Here is a 21395-nt window from a genome sequence, read left to right on the forward strand (position 1 = left end):
AATGTTAATGTACTGAATGGAAACTTCTCCTCACAGTGGCTAAAACTATATAACAGCAAATACCACTGTGAGGGTTCTCTCATGACACAGTGAATAGAGTGTCTGGCCTGGAGTCAAGAAGACTCACCTTCCTGAGTTCAAATCTGGCTTCAGACACTTACTAGCTGTGTGACCCTAGGCAAGTCACTTAACCCTGTTTGCCTCAGTTACCTTATCTATAAAATGAGCTAGAGAAGGAAAGGGCAAACCACTCCAGTATCTTTGCCAAGAAAACCTCAAATGGAGCCACGAAGAGTCAGATATGACTGAAAAATAACTCAACAACAACAACAATAATGACCATCAATAGAGGGGATCATCATTTGAACAACTCTTTCCATTCCTTTCCTGGATGCCTCTTCCAAAAGGCTGTCAGGGCTCAAGGCTTTCACATGGTATACAGTCTTCAGTTCTGATCCATTTGACAGTTGGAAGACTCACCAGTTCCTTGGTAGAATGAAACATTCACTATAATCATGTTACCCTTTATCTTGCTTTGAAAATAGTTATTTTCATTTGAAATTTGAACAGAAAAATTAGGCAATTCAAATAAAGCCATAATGAGTATAATCATAATGTTAGCATATTTCCTGAGGCCAACTGAAAAGGCTAATGAGGACAAATAAAATGAACATCCCCCACCAGAAGACTTTGCTACTGGCCTCTACGTGGAGTTTGCCATCTTGCCAGTTGCCTGCTGACTGTAGGAGAAAGACTATGGAAATCAGTTTCTATGAGACTTTAGTGGACATAAGTCCCTGTAAAAGCTAATTGAAGTTGTTTGTCCCAAGAAAGGAGCTCTAGTCTTTACATCTGGACTATCTTACTTATAAGCTACAGTTTATGATTTGGGTACATCCTTGGAACCCAAGAGGCCATTCGACTTGAAATGAATGATGATCTGACCCACTTTCCTTTCTTAATAGCATCACTGGGTAAGATCTGAGTGTAAGAAACAAGATCTCTATAGATAGTCCCAGGCCTGTTCATGCCCACTAATTGTATCTCAGAATCACTAATGCCTTAGGAGTAGTCTACCATGGCTTTGAAGTGAGTCTGTCCTCTGGGTTTGACCAGAGTCCTGATGGATTCTCAAGAATGTATTTTCCCATCTCTGAAATTAATTGAGATGTTTGCCTTGCATTAAGTACATTGAGAAGAACTAAAAATGTATTTTGACACAACTTCTGAAACCAAATTAAATCTAATAACTACTACTGTATCTTTTAGTGATTATCTTATTAAGGAAAGAGTATCTTTCAATGCCTAATCATCTCTACTTGGCTTATTATGCTATCCATGTGAAAGAATCTATTCTACTCCCGTTGGCTTGCCCACACATTATAAGTAATGTTATTTTAATGTGCTTTCGGTTAGACTAAAAGTCATTGTTTTTGACAATTATCAAAGCCACTCTCTTGTCTTTTACTTGTTGCTGTGGACAGGAAGATGTAGAAGAACTCTGGGTGTGGAAACCTTCTGTTGCTGCTCAGTCACATCCAACTCTTCATGACCCCATAGACCATGGCACTCCAGGCCTGTCTATCCTCCACAATTTTTCAAAGACTGTCCAAGTTCATGTTTGTTATTTTCATAACACTATCTATCCATTTCATTCTCTGCCATCCTCTTTTCCTTTTGTCATCAATCTTTCCCAACATTAGGGTCTTTTCCAATGAGTCCCATCTTCTCATTATGTTGACAAAGTATTTAACATTCCAGTGAATAGCCTTTAAGTATTTTAAGTCTTTAAGTACTGATTCGATCTCCTTGCTGTCCAAGGAACTTTCAAAAGTCTTCTTCAGCACCACAATTTACACTCCAACTCTCACAGCCACACATTGTTACTAGAAAAACCATAGCTTTTGACTGTCCAGACCATCCACTGATCCAAATTAGTAACAGCCATGGAAGTTATCCTCTTAGAAAGTTGCTTAGGACACTAAGAGTATTAATTATAGACACTGCTTCTGCAAGACAGATTGAAACCTATCTATAACTTAGTAGATAATTCTTAAGAGAAGTTCCTAAAGCACAGAGAGCTCAAGTGACTTGCCTAAAATCACAGAGCTAGTTCATGTCAATACCAGGTTTTCCTTTCTCTACATCTAGTACACTACCATACCTAATTTATAAGACATTTTAACTATAAGAGTGACCCAGAATCATGTGTCTTTCCCCAGAGGGACATTTCCAAAACCTCCTAAAAGTTATACTCAGTATAAGGCAGTGAAATGGAGAGCATCAGACCTAATTAAACACTACCTCTAGAACTCTGTGACCTTGAATAGGTTGATGATCTACTTTCTGCAGTTCAATTTTATTTTCTTTTGTGCTATATTTTTTAATCTGTATAAAGCAAAGGAGATTACTGTCTGCTTTCCTCCTTACCTCAAGAGAATGTTGTGAGGGTAACTTAAATCAAGTCCCTCAAGGAGTTGTAAATTTTGTTTTAAAACACCTGCTTGTAGTACAGTGTTAGTACTTGCAGGAATGGTAGCCTAAAGGCATTTTCTTGGCTAGTAGATTTAACAGATGTTCTTACCATTACTTTAACATAGACTTGATTTAATCCTATATAAAAGCAAAGACTGTTGTTAGTTAATTAAAAGTACTATAATGTCTTAAAGTAGTCAGCAGGTTTTAATGGGCTGCTGATCTGAGAGAATGTGGTTCCTTTTAATGATCCTTTTGTTTTGGGGGTTTTTTTAATTGTAGTGTATTTATATAGTCACCTACCAATATTATAAACATAATAACAAAAAGAAGATTAAAAGGTGTTTTGTGTAGCAACAAAATGGAAATTTTCAAATGAAAGCACCAGAAAATACTTCGATTTTTTTTTCTGCCCAATATTCTCAGAATCCTTTATAAACAATTATACTTCTTTGCAGGAGAAGGACGCATAGATCCCACTTCACAGGTAAGGAAACAATAACTGAGAGGAAGAGGAAACAATTTGTCCCTAGCAAAATATAATAAGTCAGTTTGAAAACAAAAGTTAAGACTGTTTATTTTTTCACTCTTGGTCTAACCATTAGGATGAAATATTTCTAATCCCTTCCTTAAAAAGGAAAAAATGAATATGAATACCAAGGGATTAGAGGTAAGGGGTCTTATAAAGGAAATTTCACAAGATCAATCAATATGTATTGATTAAGTGCCTACTGTGTTCCAGGTTCTAGGATATGGGAAACAAAAGTTCTGAAGCAGCTTTCATTTTATGAAGAAGACAATATATATTCACACATAGGTTTATACAAAATAGATACAAGGTAGTTGTTTCAGTAAGGCAATAGCCTCTGGGTGGGGAAGGACAAGAAACATCACCTGTAGAAGGTGGGACTTGAGATAAGTCTGGAAGGAAACCGAGGACCATAAGATGCAATCACCCAGAGGTAGGCCTGCAAAGATGCTTGATGGCAGGAATACAAAGATGCCAAAGATGTCACATGTGCTTGAAGTATTTTCCCTCACTATGGGCCATTGATTGCTGCCAGGCCTCTCTCCCATATAAGAGGCTTCCTTCCCCTTCTTGGGTCATAAAGATGCCTAAGAAATCTTCTCCAGTAATAGGCCTTGACATGAGTCATGCTGGATCAGTGACATAGATTTCAGGCCAAAGCTGCAAGACCCATCATCGCCCCTCAGTTTCTCTTTTAGATGTATTGTGTCCTGGCTCCAGAGCAACTCCGGGCCTGATAGAAGACAACCTGGAGGAATATAGACATGGCACAGAACCTCCTCACTACCTTCCCCAGAGGGATAGGGGCCACACCACCAATAAAGGAAACAAAAGGGAGAAACCAGGCCTCCATAGCTGAACTTTGTCAAGCTTCTTGTGTTCTTAGGTGACTAATCACTTTCCCAATTTTTCAGTCTCTCCCCTCTCTTCAATCCGTGCTTCCCACTGCTACCACCATAATCATCCTGATATATCTTTTGTTGTTTAATCATTTTTTCAGTTGTGCCCAATTCTTTGTGACCCCATTTGGGATTTTCTTGGCGGAGATACTAGAGTAGTTTACCATTTCCTTCTCCAGCTCATTTTACAGATGAGGAAACTGAGGCAAACAGGGTTAAGTGACTTGCCCAGGGTCACACAGCTTGTAAGTGTCTGAGGCCAGATTAGAATTCACAAAGAGGAGGCTTCCTGACTCCAAGCCCAGTGCTCTATGCACTGTGTCACCTAGCTGTTCTCCTTATGCATCACTGATCCCCCAAAACTATCAATAGCTCCCTATTGCCTACTTATCAAAATATGAGCCCCTGACTCTTCATAAATTTTAGATCTTCCAAAATTTGCCTCAAAACTGCATTTCCAGACTTATCTTACACCCCTTTCCTTCACATATTTCACTTTCTAGCCATACTGGAAAACCTACCTGCTGTTATTCTTACCTTCATTTCTCCTGTATCTGTGCCTCTCCTCATATTTTCCTATATTCTCAGAATGGATTTATCCCTCCTCAATCTCTGCCTCTTAAAATCCATTCCTTTCTTCCAGAATCAATTCAAGAGCCCCTTCCACCAGAAAATCTTCCCTTTATTCCCCCAGCTGAACATAATTTCTCCTTTCTCAAATTTCTAAGAGTACCGTGCCCGGATCTCTCCTTCGTTCTAAACACATTGTGTCTCCTATTACAACTATCTGTGTACATCTTCTTGCCTATTGGATCATCAATTCCTTGGGTAAAACATCTGTTATTTTATCTTTTTACCCTATTGTATAAAAGGGCCAGATGATGCTGTTGATATAGGAACTCCTGGGTGAGGAAATTCCCTCTAATAACAGAGGTCTGTACCTTATCCCAAGCTCTATATTTCTTTTTCCAATTATGTGTCAAAAGTAGGACTTGATGGCCATTTCTTCCTCTATCCTCACTATAACACACTATACATAGTAGGTATTTGGTAAATGTTCATTGAGGGATATAACATGAGGAAAAGTGTAAGGGATATTAATGCCAAACTTTTAAAAGCTTTCAGACACTGCCTATTCTCTTTTTCTGAGATCTAGCCCAGGGGTTCTCATTTAGTGGTTTGCAAACCCCTTGGGGATTCTTGATAGTAGCCCAATGGATTAGTACTAAAAATGCTTTCATGGTGCCTTAAGAAGTAAATAATTGCCCAATTACGTTACAAATGCATTTTCCTCTATGGCAACAAGCATGCATATGCATGTTTGAAGCATTGTAAGTTTGTTTTTGCAGTGATTTGAAACATATACATATTGCAGTTATTATAAGTGCTTAATTAATAAATCTAAAAAGAAAATTATGAGTAGCTTATTAAATTGCCCTAGGGGTTCATAATACCTTGTCTTATTTTTGTTGTTTAAAAGTGTTCACAGAATAAAAGTTGTTCAGGACTACCGGGTCCAGCTTAGCATGGTGACTGTGTAGGCTAATACTCCTGCCTACACTCTCCACCAATTCTGAAGCAGGAGCAGAAGATTAAAACAGTTTCAAGGAGACACATGTGGAGTCTTTCCAAATCTTAAGTCATCTGGTGCCGCATTTGTCCCAACACAAAATACTACTGACAGTTTTCATTCCTCTCCATATCTTTCCTTTGCCAAGACTCCCCTGGCCTTACTTAGGCTGTTCTAGATAAATTTCCCTGATCACAAAGAATACTAAGACCACATATTGTACCCCACCCCCAAAAAATATTTCTTATAACCTCAACATCATTTGTATACTGAGATGAAAGAGTATTAAAGGTTGAATAGAGTGGGAACCTGAGCCATGAAGAATAAATCAGGTCTGAAAAAAGTTCCTTGATAATCAAAACTAAATTTATAATTACAAAGGTAATTTTTTTAAAAATCGAATGTTTCTCCCATTTTCATTCATCAGAGTATCCCCAGCTTAAAAGATTGTTTTCCTATAGAACTAATGTCCCTCCTTCCTCACAATCTATTCTTTCCTTAACCCCTGTAGTCTGGCCTCTATCTCTACCACTCTATTCCCCCCAAAAAATTATTATTATATACTCTTGGATGAATCTTTTTTCAGTTACTTTCTTTTGTCTTCTGGAAACTTCTTACATGTGTTGTCTCTCCCCATTGGAATGGGAACTCTTTGAGAGCAGAAAATATCTTTTCAATTATATTCTAAGTGCTTAGTATATTGTTTTGCTATATAGTGAGTGCTTTAAAAATCCTTTTCCATTCTTTTGTTCCTTCATTCTCTTTTGATTCTTAACTTGTTGACTATACCGTATTACTCCATATTCTTTCTTCCCTTGACGATAAAAACTATCTGTTACTTCTCTGACTGTTCCTTCTCTGATTCCTCATCTTCTTTCCAACCTTTTGTTGTTGTTCAGTGATTTTTTAGTTGTGTCTGACTGTTCATGACCCCATTTGGGGTTTCTGGGCAAAGATACTGGAGTGGTTTTGCCATTTCCTTCTCCAGCTCATTTTATAGATGAGGAAACTGAGGTAAACAGGCTTAAGTGCCTTGCCCAGGGTCCTACAGCTAGTATTTGTCTGAAGTCAGATTTGAACCCATGAAGATGAGTCTTCCTGACTCCAGACCCAGTGTTCTATCCACTATGCCACCTAGCTGCCCAATCTTAAAAGTGAAGAAAAGGCTTTTCTTAACTCTCTTGCCTCTCTGCTTTTCCCTTGGTGATTTCACTCACTTGCATAGTTCCAACCACCAACAGCAGCAACAGCAGCAACAGCAGCAGCATGGCACAACCGATGGTCTGCCTTGGAGTCAGGAAGATTGGAGTTCAAGTTTAACCTCTGGCTATATAAATTGGCTGTATAACCCTGGGCAAGTCACTTAACTTACCAGTGCTCTCTAGGCATCTCTGTAAGACTATAAATTGCAAAGAAGGTGCTGGCCCATACTAGTTGAGAGATTTCCTTATCCTGAAGTTTCTAGTATCAATAAAATTATATATTTTAATAACAATAGCCCCCTTAAAGTTCAATCCATCATCCATGTTGGGGGAGGGAAGGGGCAGAAGGAGGAGGGAGGTAGAGAGAAATATCAGCAAAGTAGGGGGGAAACAAGCAGCAGTGAAGTAACTAGGCATTTCACATGCCCTGAGATATGAAAGGAACCTTCAAACCCTGAGCAGTTGGACCCCATTAACACCACTAATTGGGGTAGCATCTTTGGCAGATACTCTGTGATCCCGGGTTTTGGCCTCTCTGGGCCTCATTTTCCCCTTCTATAGAATGAAGGGTTCAGACTTGATCTTTAAATGTCTATTTTGGCTCTAAATTGACCATTCTCTGATTCACAGGCTCCTAAGAGTAAAAGAAATAGTTGTAAGAAAATCGTCAATAAGAAGAATGTCCCCATATACACCAAATTATTTCTAGCAGCATTTTTTTTGTGTGATAACAAAAAATTGGAAATAAAATAGATGCCTGTTGATCGGAGAATGGACAAACAAATTATGGTACATGAATGAAATGGAATATTCCTATACTGTAAGAAATAATGTATGTAATAGATAAACAGAATCATAGAAAGATCTATATGAACTGATACAGTGAAGATAATACTCAAGAAAACAATATACACAGATGACAGTTGTAATGAAAGGAATAGCCATGCATCCACACACACACAAAAAAAATCAAAAGTAAATGTAACAAAATTATAAAAATCAAGAATGACTCAGCTGAAGAGCTATGACAGGACATCCCCAACCTACCCTTCATGAAAGTGGGAGATGTGCAAGTATTGCACATGTTTTCAGACTTTTTAAATTTATTGATCAATTATGCTAATTTTCTCCCTCTACAGAGGGCAGAGGGGAGGAAGTCTTTAAAAAATAACATTTGTTACATGGCATAACTCTCAGGAAGAGGTAGAGGGAGGATACTGGGAAAAACTATGATGGTTTAAAAAACAAAACACAGCAATAAAAAGTTATTTTTAAAAAAAGAAAATAGACAAGGCAGTATGAGGTTATTGGCTGGTTGAAACCATCTATCATGGTGATCTGCTTGACATAGAAGATAACAGAACAAATAGATCCCCTTAGCATTCTGATAAAACAAAAAGGCAAGAAATATTGGAACAAATCATAACCACCAATACCCCACCTGTGAGAAATGCTGCAATGCAGATGGTACTCATCACTAAAGCAGGCAAACCAGAAGTGCACATGAAATGGACTGAAGATAGGAATATTTTCATGATGGCCAGCACCATCTCATAACAGAACTGGAAACAGATCTCTTCGACAACGAGCCAGGGCTTCATGCTCCTTTTTGTCAATGACACCCTTAGCTCCATGTCACACAACAGTATATTACCTGTCAGTACAGTGCAATCAAAAAGTAACTCCATCCTTAAGCTTATATGACATGGAATAAGATACGACATAGAGAAGCTACAAAAAATCTAAAGTGGAAAAAGTAGAAGGATCTCAGGTCATTGGAAAAACTTCACCTCATACAAACTCCAGAAATTATACCTAATCACACTTTCCTGCTACTGGTATTGTGCTGCGGATGCTTTCAGTGAGCCCACAGAGCATAAGCTTGCATGCTAATACTTTTATTTTACTACAAAAAAACCAGCTATTTTATCCATTTGTACAACAGCCCATAGAACACTGAGTAGAAGCGAATGATAGCAAGACGCCAATCTGTCCTAGAATAGTTCTCTTCAGAACCACCTCAAAAAAATGTTTAGAACAAGGTGAAATATAATAATGAGAGAAATGATTATTAATAACCAGTATCTTATTCAGAGCTTTCCCTTTCTAAAGTCCTTTAAAATTTCATTCTCTTGCATTAACTCTGCTGGTCTTAGACCCACCCAACCTTACAAAGAATTTAGTCTGTGCAGGAGCAGCTAGGTGGTACAGTGGATAGAACACTGGCCCTGGAGTCCAAATCTGGACTCAGATACTTCATACTTACTAGCTGTGTGATCCTGGGCAAGTCACTTAACCCCACTGCCTAACCTCCCCCCCAAAAAAAGAAAAAATTTAGTCTGCAGTAGGGAATCAAGCTTGGGTGGAGACAGATCCTTTTGTCTAGATAGCCCAAGGCTTGGAGTGATCTCTATTAAGGTATTTTCTCTGTCCAAGGGTGACATGATGATGGGTGACCTCATCCCCTCATTGAAAAGGGTATATAAACTGGGAGCTGCACTTCCATGATGGTCTTTGGTCTAAGAGAGATGGTCAAATGACCATCCTTTTATTAATAATCTGCTAGCCTTATTAATAAAATGATTAAATTACCTATAAACTCTCTTGAACTTTTTTAATTATAATAACAATAATAATAACAGATATTCCTCTTTATTCCATCTTTCCCTTTTAATACAATCCTATATCAAATGTCTCTATTTCTCTCAAGGGTACCAGTCTCCCAGGTTTATAACCTTAGGGTTATCCTCAACTCCTCACTCATCCTCACCCCATACATCCATTCTATTGTCAAATCTTGCCCTCTCTACATCCACTACATCACTTACCTCTGACCTTTTTTCAGTCTTCGTGTAAGCACCACTTGAAGTCAAGTCTTCATCACCTCACTTAGGCCTGTGCAATGTCCTCCTAATTAGTCTCTCACCACTCCAATCCATTCTCCATGCAGCTGCCAATGTGATTTTTCTTACATGCAGATTGAACCAAGTCACTCTCCTGCTCAATAAACTCTATGGGCTCTCTGTTGCTACAGGGATGAAATACAAACTCCTCTTTTTGACTTTTAAAGTGCAATTTATCCCCAACCTTTTTATGAATGAGCCCACCCTCTCCAAAGTCTTTGTAGGTGCTCAAGAAGCAGTCCACCCTCCCCTAACCCTCACTCCCACTTTGTGAGGGTTGTTTTGTAACTACTGTTCTTACTATATCTTCTCAATGAATACCACTGTATAAAAGCATCTGGTTGATTGAAGATAGGGAGCACACTGGATTGGGCTTGTGAGTGACGATAACAGAAACGCCACCCTTTCAAGGCTGCCCTTAGAACCCTCTAGGGGAAAAGTATTGACTGTGTTCTGAGAACCTAACCTGCTTATACTATGTGAGTTGACAGAATGAGCTCTTAAGAAGTACCCATAATATTTGTGCATAGGTCTCTCCCAATGAATATAAGCTGCTGCTTCTTCTCCTCCTCTTTCTCCTCCTCTTCTTCCTTCTCCTCCTCCTCTCCCCTGGGGTCACACAGCTAATAAGTGTCTGAGGCTGAATTTGAACTCAGGTCCTCCTGACTCCAGGACTGGTGCTTTATAGAATGCAAGCCTCTTGAAAACTAAGATTGTTTCATTGTTTGTCTTTCTGTCTCCAGTGCCTACCACAGCTGCTACTCAATAAATGCTTATTCACTGACTACTTTATATATCACTTAAGGTCTCCAAAGCCTTTTATACTCTCTGATTTGATTCCTCACAACAGCTTTATGAGGTAGATATGTGTGTGTGTGTGTGTGTGTGTGTATGTGTGTACATAAGGAACTGAGACTGAGAGAAATAAAATGGCTTGCCAAGACTTACATAGCCAGTAAGTGTCTGAGGATGGATTTGAACTCAGCTCTCCATCTATTATACCGTCATGCAGATGACTCACCAATTTGTATCTCCAGACCTGACCTCTCTCTTCTGTGCTTCCGGCCCACATTTCCAACTACCTATAAGATGTCCTCATCTGTATGTTTACCTCAGTACCTCAAACTCTATATTTCCAAAACCAAGTGTATTATCTTTTCACCTAAACCCGCTCCTTCGTCTGACTTCACTTTTTCAGTCATCATTCATACTATCTCCCATATCCAAAACCTTTCAGCTATCTTTGACTCTCACCTCTCCCTCACCATGTCACCAAATGCTATTGATTCCACCTTCAAACCTTTTCTTGGGTCTGGTCCTTCCTTTCTGTTTCCACTTCTACCATCTCAGCAGACATCCTTGTTACTACCACCTCTGAGTCTATTGCAATAGCCTGCTAGCTCATTGATCTTCCAACTTTCACCTTTTTCCATTTATCAATTCATCCCACATACTGTTTTCTGAATAATCTTTTTTATTCTAGTTATGTCCATTCTCTCTTCAAAAATCTTTAGTGCCTCCTTACTGCCCATTGAATAAAGTTCAAACTCTTCTACTTGGCATTCAAGGACTTTCACAACCTGAGGCCAACTTACCTTTCTACCATTTTCTCTTTTTATGCCCTTCTAAAGTCTTGCAAAAACAAGATAAATTCTGCTCCCTCAACATGCTCTTTTTCCTGCTTCCCTGTCTTTGTTCACGACAGTCGCAATATCCTTCTTCTCCTTTCTCACTTGCTGAATTTCCACCTATATTTTAAGTGCCAATTCATAGGCTTCCTCTCCCATGAAGACTTTTCTGATCCATTGGTTCAATAACAATTTTCCTCTGGAAGATGATATAGCCCTTTGTTTTGTAACTCTAATGCATTTCTCATTATTGAGGCAGTGTAACATAATGAATACAGTGCTGGGTTTAAGTCCTGCTTATGCCACTTATCATCCCCATGACTGTGGCGGGTGAAAGATGAAATGACCAAGGAAACAAAGATTCACTCTTCTGAGCATATCGATTTATTAAGTAATGCATGGTAATTGCCCAACAGAGTGGGACCAGACCTTCTCAGCTTAGGCCTGGTCTCTGAACACTGGGGGAGATAGACTTTTATACATTAAAAATAATTAATCGAGTAAGGCCAATTAATTAAAAGGAAATAATATATTTGGGTAATCTGATTTCTAATTGGAGGAAATATTAGGGACTTTCCAAGTAGAATGGGAAAGAGTAAAAGGTGCAATTCCCTCAATTCAGAAAAAGAATCTTACTTTTTCCAAGTGTCTGTGAACAATCAAAGGAGCATGGAAACACTAATTGATTGATAAGTATAGGGCCATTTCAGTTAAGACATATGGGTTGCTTCATATGTACAATTGTGAGAAAACTCCTTGAATCAGTCTTTGGGTCTGAACCGGTTTCTGATCAACAGATCCTTAGCTAAGAGTCTCTAAACAGCAGGTAGAGGTAGTCCAGTTTCCCAGCCACACAGGGCTAGGGTCAAACAATGCAATAAGGTTTTCTCCCAATTCCCACAATTGAATAACATTTTTTCACATGACAAAAATTGGACTAGACCCATAATTGAATAAAAGGGGAACTGAGCCAGCTCCAGAATTGAGTCACAAGATGGAGTCAGTATGGTTCACCCAATTCACACAATTAAATACTTGCTGCCGTAATCCCCTCAATTCACTCAATTTTCTCATGACTACGGTCAAATCACTTAATGTTTCTAAGCCTGTTTCATCATCTGTAACTTACAGTGTCTTCTTCACAGTGTTGTTGAAAAAGATCAAATGATATCATACATGTAATAAAATACTGGGACACCCCGACCAACTGACTTCCCCTAGCCCAAATGATAAAATTATAGTTGTTAAGGGGCAACTAATATTTTCAGATGTGGTGTTAATGTCTTAAATGAAATACAAAGGAATGTCTATAATGACTTACGCTTTTAGAAGGTATGAAGAAATCCTTCAGTCAAGCTTGATGGAAATAATATAAATAATAATGATTAGCATTTATACTGTACCTGCTATGTGCTAGGCACTGTACTAAGTGCTTCACAAATATTATTATATCATAATCTCAGTATTAGAGGGTGACTAGCCAATATCTAGCCAAAGGATCGTCCAAGCCCACAGTAGCCCTTTACAAAGCAAGGTATATATTCTTTAAGGAAGGAGTCAAGATGAAAGACAGCTCTGAGGAGTCAGCCTTGTGTCAGCAGAGAATAAAGTTACTTGCAGAAAAGGAATCCGGCTTTGGAGAAGGAATTGATCTTCTCCTTGAGTTTCTTTCAAAATATGTGGCTGGGGGAGGGGGAGTGGATTTCCTTTTCCTTCCCCCTCCACTAGCTATGACATTTTACCACGGAGCTACTTGTCCAGTAGTAGAGGCCACTCCCAGAAGAGAGTGGGCCTAGGGAGACAACCTATAAAGTCAAGTTGAGCTACAATGAGGGCTAAGCCCAGAGTCCCCAGGTAAGCAACCATCCTGGCAGACAAGGAAAGCAATATGAAGGCACCACACGAAGAGAAACTATTGGGGTCCTATAGTGTTAGAGGTGTGAGTTGTCTGGGCCATGTGTGTTCCCTTTATGTGAACCTATTAATAATAATTATAGCTAACATTTACATAGTGCTTACTATGTTCTTCACAATCATTTTCTCATTTAATCCTCGCAAACACTGAGAGGTAGGGTGTTCAGTTGTTTCAATCATGTCCAACTCTTCATGACACCATTTGGGGTTTTCTTGGTAAAGATACTGGAGTGGTTTGTCATTTCCTTCTCCAGCTCATCTTACAGATGAGGAAACTGAGGCAAACAGGGGTGAAGTGACTTGCCCAAGGTCAGATAGAAAGTAAATGTCTGAGGCCAGATTTGAATTTAGAAAGTGAAGTCTTTCTGACTCCAGGCATGACACTCTATCTACTGTGCCACCTAGCTACACATAGGTATTATTCCTATCCCCATTTTACAGATGAGGAAACTGAGACAAATAAAAATTTTTAGAAGTGCTTGCCCATGGTCACCCAGCTATGAATATCTGGGGCCACATTTGAACTCAGGTCTCCCTGACTCCCAGCCCAGTGTTCAGTCTACTGCATCATCCTTCTGCTCCCTTTATTGATTCTATGTGCAGCTGTGAGAGAATACAACCCATACTTAAGGGAGAGTGGTTTAATACTGTTAATATTGTTTTTATAATGCCATCTCAGGAAGTACCATCACTTTGTCAAGTCAACAAACATTTATTAAGCACTTACTGTATGGCAGGCACCATGCTAAGAACTGAGGATACAAAGAATTCAAAAACAGCCCCTTTTTCCAGGAATTCACAATCTAATGAAAGAGACAATGCTACAAACAACCCCATACACCTCCATTAAGAATACCCCAGACACCTTTGACACTTACATTGGGGTAAGCACATTCCTTTGAAATCCAGGCATGTCTCTGACATGCCACAGCCATGAAAATTACCCTGGAGTTTCTACAAGCCTCAGGATGACACATATCAACCTTATTGTCACACAGGGGACAATGAGAAAGGGAATGTGGACCGTTCCTACCACTAGATAGGTGTATGCTCCCTTAGAAATGTTTGGTGATTGATGGATTTAACTAAATGTTATTGTTCGTCCTCCATTCTTCAAGAGGACCAATGACATCACAGGTGATATCTTGACTTGCATGTGAATTGGATTTAAGTGAGGCAGAGCTGTGCAGTCATCAGCCTCACTCTCTCTTCCAGAGTCATCAAAGTCCAGTGGCAAGACAAATGTCAAGATATCTGGTGATGGCCTGTGAAACCAAATGCTAGGAGAATTAGGAAGAGTGGGATGCCTGAATTTTTTTAAGATCAAAAGAGAGGTACAAAGAAAAACAAAGCAGCCAGTGTTTTCTTGTCCTTCCATCTTTAGGTTCAGCAAGTATGAGAGAGAGGAGAGGCTAATGTAGGGACAAAATAAAGTATGTTTGAAAAGAAAAACCGGCATTAACCTTCCACATACTGTATAAAATGGAATACAAATATTTACATCTGGTCTTAAATATGATTCATTAAGCCATGTGGAAAGTTTATTCATTGAGGGTTTCTACATGTTATGAACTCTAGAGCAATTTAGTGCAATATCACAATGGAATATTCCATCAGAAGTACCTTCTGAACTAATTTATAACCCAAGTTCCCAAAAGAATAAACAACTCCGTGCAGGATTCCATGAGGATTTCTGACTCTAAGGGAACTGTTAGCATGTGATGAAGCTAAATCTTGCTTATGATCCTGAATGTGCAAAAAAATGTTCCCTGTAAAATGCTAAGTTGCTACAAACATCACCATAGGAGGAAAAATTAATTGGTCAGTTCCTTTTAGTTATTTTCTTGCCAAGTGGAATTAGTAGTATTGATTTTTATTTGTAAGTAGAAAGCTACCTCCATCTTTTCTTCCCCACAACTAAAGAAATATATTAGTTAAAATGTCTCCAGAGAACCTATCTCATATGTTGTAGTTTCTTTTTTTTAACTTCTTTCTTTTTAAAAAAAATGTATTTAATTTTATTTATTTTTTGTTACATTGTAAGTTCTGAACTGTTACGGCTTCTTTAAGCCAATTCACTGAAAGGGTTAAGAAAAGACAGAATAAAATCCCAGAAGCCATTAGGGTTACTCCTGCTCCTCAGTGTGAAGCACTGACCCAGGCAGATATCAGACGGTGGGTAACATGAAGGCAATCATGGTAGGGAGCTAACTAGAGCAGAGGCCCACATGCTGCACAAGGCTCACAATATTCCCAAATGTTGCCAGAATCAGATTAAAATATCATTAGGATATAATTAGTAAAACAAATAAAAACATAATAAAACATAGAGAGTGTTACATTTTAAAACTAAATCCATATGCTACCTGCAGGGATCTTACATGTATCCTTATGTAGGGGGCCCCATTTCTGTTGAGTTTGGCATAACTAGTCCATAATACACAGCAGAAATCTACATGGAGTTTTATCTGCAGAAATTACAGATATGCAATGGTCAAGGCATTTGAAATTTCCACAGGGCTAAGATCACAGCAGAGCCACATTCTGAATAAAATAGGGAGCTTTATTGTGATGTAATGGAAAGAGGAGCTGGTTAAAATACCAGCTGTGCCACTAACAACATGTGACTAACCTCTCAGAGGCTCAGTGTCCTCGTGCAAAATGAAGGTGCTAAATAAATGACTTCTAGGGTCCCTTGCAGTTTTAGCCCTAAGAGCCTGATTTCTCCCCATGATGATGATGATGATGATGATGAAAACACTGATGATGATAAAGAAGTAAAGAGAGAAAGAAAGATAAGGAAAAGGAGAAAACCTCACATTTATATAGTTCTCCACTGGTTGAAGAGTTTTGCCATATATAAACTCATTTTGATTTTGAGGCCATGAGTAGATAGAGCATGTCAACCTATACGTATTGTGTAAAGTACTGGACCAAGGTATCTTTGCTTTAAGGTTAAAGGGACCCTAACTCCACAAGCATCTATATCCAAAGATCTGAACTACCAACCTGGAGTTGGGCTCAGGCCTGCAATCATAATGAAGTCAGATGAAGAACCCCTTAGCAGTGAGACCTCAAAACGTTATCCACTTGCCTGTGGAGTGTGCTATATGAAGGGTGGTTTTCTGGAAAGACCTGACTTCTGTAGACAGAGGGAAACATTATACTGTAATGCAAGTGGGAGCCTGGAGACATAATCCAGAGTCGTATTTAATAATGTGGTCTTGTGCATATCTGTTCAGCCATATGAAATCATAACTGCCTCCACTAAGAGGGGGTGGCAAAAGAGCTGTCATCCACAATAGTACATGTCTGTTGAACAGTAATGCCTGGTATGAGTCAGAGGCAGGATAAGAACAATAATAATTTGAATTCATAGAATAGCTTTATTTGGCTGAGCTCAAAGCACTTTCTTAAGCTATAAATGAACTCTATTAGAAATCCAGTGTGTTTCCTTTACTCTAGGCAGGATTGCACTTATATCATCATTACAAGGCAGTATGGGGGATAGAGTACTGGACCTGGAGTCAGGAAGAGCTGAGTTCAAATTCAGCCTTGGACACTTACTAGCTGTATGACCCTGGGCAAATCACTGAGCCTCTATATGCCTGATTATCCTCATCTGTAAAATGGGGCTAATAATAGAACCTACTTTGCAGAACTGTTAAGAGGGTAAAATAAAGTAATATTTGTAAAGCACTTTGCAAACTTTAAAGCATAATATAGTTAGTGATCAGCATCATCATCATCTACAAGTTGAGAATTTCTCCCATATTTGAAATTTCAAGCCTCCCTCTTTCAAGTTGTGCCAGTGTTCCACAATCATAACAATATGGAAGCTCACCTAATCCTTTAGTTATCATTCTGCATATAAATGGCTCTTTATATATTTAATAATAATGATAGCAAGCTTTTACGTAGGCTTTAAGGTTTGCAAAGGGCTTTAATAGACCATGTTCTTTTCTTCTTTTTCTCATAATGGGTCCACTACAAAGCTATGTTATCTAATCTCAGTTGGGCCCTCACTGACACAAGGCAATCTTTTTGTTCACTCCCAATTGACACTCTCACCCTCCCCACAGTGGCTGTCCCATAAGTATGCTTTTCAAGTGACTTACAGTACTCTCACTCCTCCCTCTCTAACGAATAGAATCTCAGAAAAAGAGAAATCTGATTTTATACTTTTCTCAAAAAATAGAGGCTCTTTTCCCCAATCCGACGCCTCAAAATTCTTCCTCATCTCCCACTCTCTCCTCGTTTGTTCCGGTCTCTGACCCAGATATGACCTTAGCTAGTCAAGATTAACACTTTTACTTATGCCCTTGTTTGAATTCCTTCCCATCTCCTTCAAGAACTTGCCCCATTGACTCTCTCTGCTGTATCTCTGAACTTTATCTCTCCTCAAGAGACCATCCTGGATCCATTTCTCATGTTTTTCTCTCTGTTCTCCTTCATGATCTCATCATCTCCTATAGATTAAATAATTATTTCTATTCAGAAGACTTCCAGATATGTAGCTCCTACTCATTTGTCTGAGCTTCTTTTTTACATCACCAACTGCCAGTAGGAACATCTCCAACTAGACGGCCCATGTTGTTGTTCAGTCATTACAGTCATGTCGCAACTCCTTGTGATCCCATTTGGGGTTTTCTTGGCAAAGATACTGGAGTATCTTCCTCCAGCTCATTTTACAGATTAGGAAACTGAGGTAAATAAGGATAAGGGACTTGTCTAGGGTCACCCAGTTAGCAAGTGTCTGAGGCCTGATTTGAACTCATGAAGATGAGCCTTCCTGACTCCAGCTCTAGTGCTCTATGCACTGACCCACCTAGCTGCCCCTATAGGTGGCCCATAGACATTTGAAACTCAGCATATCCAAAACAGGACTCATTATCTTTCTCTCTAAACCCACCCCTCCTTCCAACTTCCTTGTTTCTGTCTAGGACACAATCATAATTTCAGGTCACGAAGGTTCACAACCTCATCGTCATTCATGATACTAAACTGTGCTTCTCACACATAGCAGGCACTTAATAAACACTTATTGAATTAATAAATTAACAAACACTGAATAAGCCTGATTTCTCCAACCTATCCACGAAAATAAGCCATGGCCTGTCTGCCAGTGAGTGCCCTAGAAAAAATTAGAATGGACCTAATAATAAATAGTGCACCTAATGAAAATGAGACAGTAGATTTAATTTCATAATCTCTTTTCCATTGCATGCTATTCATTTAATAAGCAATTCAATGGCAATTAATCCAAAACCATTGAATTAATTGATTTTTAGAGCTAGAAGTATTATCTTGTACCCAACACTACCATTGGACAAACGAATACACTGGGATTGAAAGGAGTAAAATAACTTCTCCAGAATCAGTTAGAAGCAGAATTGGGACTCAAAGATTCCCCAACACAGAGTCCCATGCTCTTTCAAATGCACCAATTCATCAAATCAACATGCTTCTTTTGAGGACCTACTGTACGCCAATGACTGGAAGAAGAAGGCATAGAGTATTGGGCCTGGAGTCAAAAAGACTTGAGTTCAAACCAGCCTCACACACTTAGGAGTGTGATTCTGGCAAGTCACTTAACCCTGTGTGCCTTAATCCACTGGAAAAGGAAATGGCGGACTCCAACATCTTTGCCAAGAAAACACTATGGGCAGCATTGATGCACTGTGGTCCATGGGGTCACAAAGAGTCAGGCACAAATGAACTACTGAACAATAACAACAACAACATGAACAATACTCTGACAGCATTTTTTAATCTTAGTACTCAAAAGGGCATACCCAGCAAAAGCCTTAAAAGAACATGCCTCAAGTCTGCAAGAATTAAAATGGCCTTCAGTGACTGCCCTGCTCCCAGAACACTTAGAACACTTAGCCTCTTGGAGGCTGATGCTTGTCCTGATGCTGCACCAGTTCTACTCCTATATATCTATTAGGCCTGTGCTGATTTTGCAGTTTGTGCTCTTTGTCCTTGCGTTGATTTCATGCACCATAAGTCAACTATGGCTTTGCCTGCTCTGATGCCCTCTTCTCAGACCTTGTTCTCTCTACCTTCATCCATTCTCCTCTATCATGAGGCCATCAAAAAAAAAAAAAACCCTGTCAGCCAGCATGAATAGGAAAGACTCCTCCCTGCCTTTTTTTCATTTTCATTGCTTTCTTTCCCTCTCCTTGCTTTGAGTGGCTCTTTTGTTCGGTTACCATGGGAATCCTATTTGTCTGAACTTGGAGTTCTCTGGCTCTAGGAAGATGCTTCAATTTACATACCTGAGGAACAAGGGCACAAAAGGAAACTGGAAAGGCCAGTTAAGAGGGACAGAATACGGCAATGATAACTGCACATGTGGCCAACGTGAATTATTCTATCCAAATTGAATTTCTGCACCCAGTGTTAACATGACTTGTAAAGTTAACAGTGACGAAATTCAGTTGCATGCCCAATGAAGCCTCACACACGGGCAAAAGAAGCTGATAACTCTGGATTGCACTTTTCTCCTGGAACTTTGCACATTTGTTCAATGCAGTGTATACTCAGTTCCCAATTATCTGGGCTAATAGAAAAGGAGTAATATCAAAACAATAGAAATTCCGGATAATCATTTGGTTTTGTCTTTTCAGGGTTATCAGAGACACTAATACATACACAAACAGCCTCCTAGTTGGTCTCTCTATTTATTATCCTCTCTAAATGATTTACCACAGAGCTTCCCAAATGACTTTTCCAGTCACAATACCACATAAAAAAGTCTTCTTAATCTTATTCCATTGACCATAATTGCAGTTAGGTTCCCTAGCCTGGCATTTCAGGCCTTCTACAGCCTGGCTCCAAACTCTCTTTCCAGCTTGATTTCACAATACTTGATTTCACACATCCTATATTCCACACAAACTGGGCTACTATCTATTTCCAGAGAGTATACTTCCTTTTCCCATTTTTCTCCATTTGTTCATGGTTTCTCCCATACTAAGAAAACTTACTCTTGAATGAATGAATGAAAAAGCATTTATTAAATGCTTACTATGTGTCAGGCACTTTACTAAGTACTGAACATTCTGCTTAGCCCTGCCCAGGGTGAAACGACTAGTAAATGTCTGGGGCAGGATTCAAATTCGGGCTGTCCTGATACTAAGATCAACTCTCTATCACCATATAGCTGCCCATATTGGAGGGTACTGGCCAAGAAAGGACGTTTTGTTCTGAGACATCACAGGAATAGTGAGTAGAGCCAGAAAGCAATTGACAGACATCCCCTTTTCCAGAAGTGGTATTAGTATTAATTTGATTACAGTTCCCAGAGCAAGAGATGGAAGAGGATAAGAAGAATGAGGGAGAAGATTGGGTGACTGTACTGGACCTAGATATGATGAATACTCAAAAATCAAAACAGCACAGTTGTAGGGTAGAAGCTGGAAGCTTAGTTGGGAAGTGTAATATCAGGGCAACATGTCAAAAAGACAACTATTGAAATATTTCCATTTCCATGACATCCAAATGCCATGCTACCTCCTCCATGAAGATTCCCCTGATCCTCCTAACTGCAAGTGGTAGCGCTTTCTTCTTCTTCTTCTTCTCCTTCTTCTTCTTCTTCTTCTTCTTCTTCTTCTCCTCCTCTTCCTCCTCCTCCTCCTCCTTCTTTCTCTCTCTTCCATATTTCTCTCTTAGGTTTGCTTAGAGCACTTCTCTCTCAGCTGGTTGTCTCACTCAACCTGTACCCACATTAGTAGGATGGGATTTTCTAGATGAGAGGCAGCTGCTATAAGTGATTCTCAATATTTATTGAGCAATCTTAATAGATGGCTACTCTTGTACTACTATACACTGTAGATCTCGAGCCCCCATTAGTGTTTTTCCTATTTAACAAATCAACTAGCTAACTTTACTAATTCTTAATCAAAACCACACTAAACAGAAGGCAAAGCATGAATAAGTATAACATAACATTCTGCTTATGAAACCAGTCACACTATCAGGCCAGAGTACCCAATGCCACTGGGAGAAAATAGACACAAAATTAAAGTACCATTTTCATGAGGCCCAAAGGTAGAAAACTCATATGCCCAGAGCAACTCACAATTCTGGAGCTATGAGCTTTAACACTCTTTCTTTTCCAAAGGAAAAGTCCATGCAAAAGTTTCTTGTTAGGCCTGGCATCCTACATCTGGTGTAGGATGGGTGGCTCCATTGCTAAGTTCATCTGCTCCATAGCAGGATCAAACTGTCCTGTTCTGGGCTAGCTCCTTTACTGGATGGAACCATTTCT

The sequence above is a fragment of the Phascolarctos cinereus genome, unplaced genomic scaffold (assembly GCF_003287225.1).
Source record: "Phascolarctos cinereus isolate Bilbo 61053 unplaced genomic scaffold, phaCin_HiC Scaffold_726;HRSCAF=1367, whole genome shotgun sequence".
Taxonomy (NCBI): Eukaryota; Metazoa; Chordata; class Mammalia; order Diprotodontia; family Phascolarctidae; genus Phascolarctos; species Phascolarctos cinereus.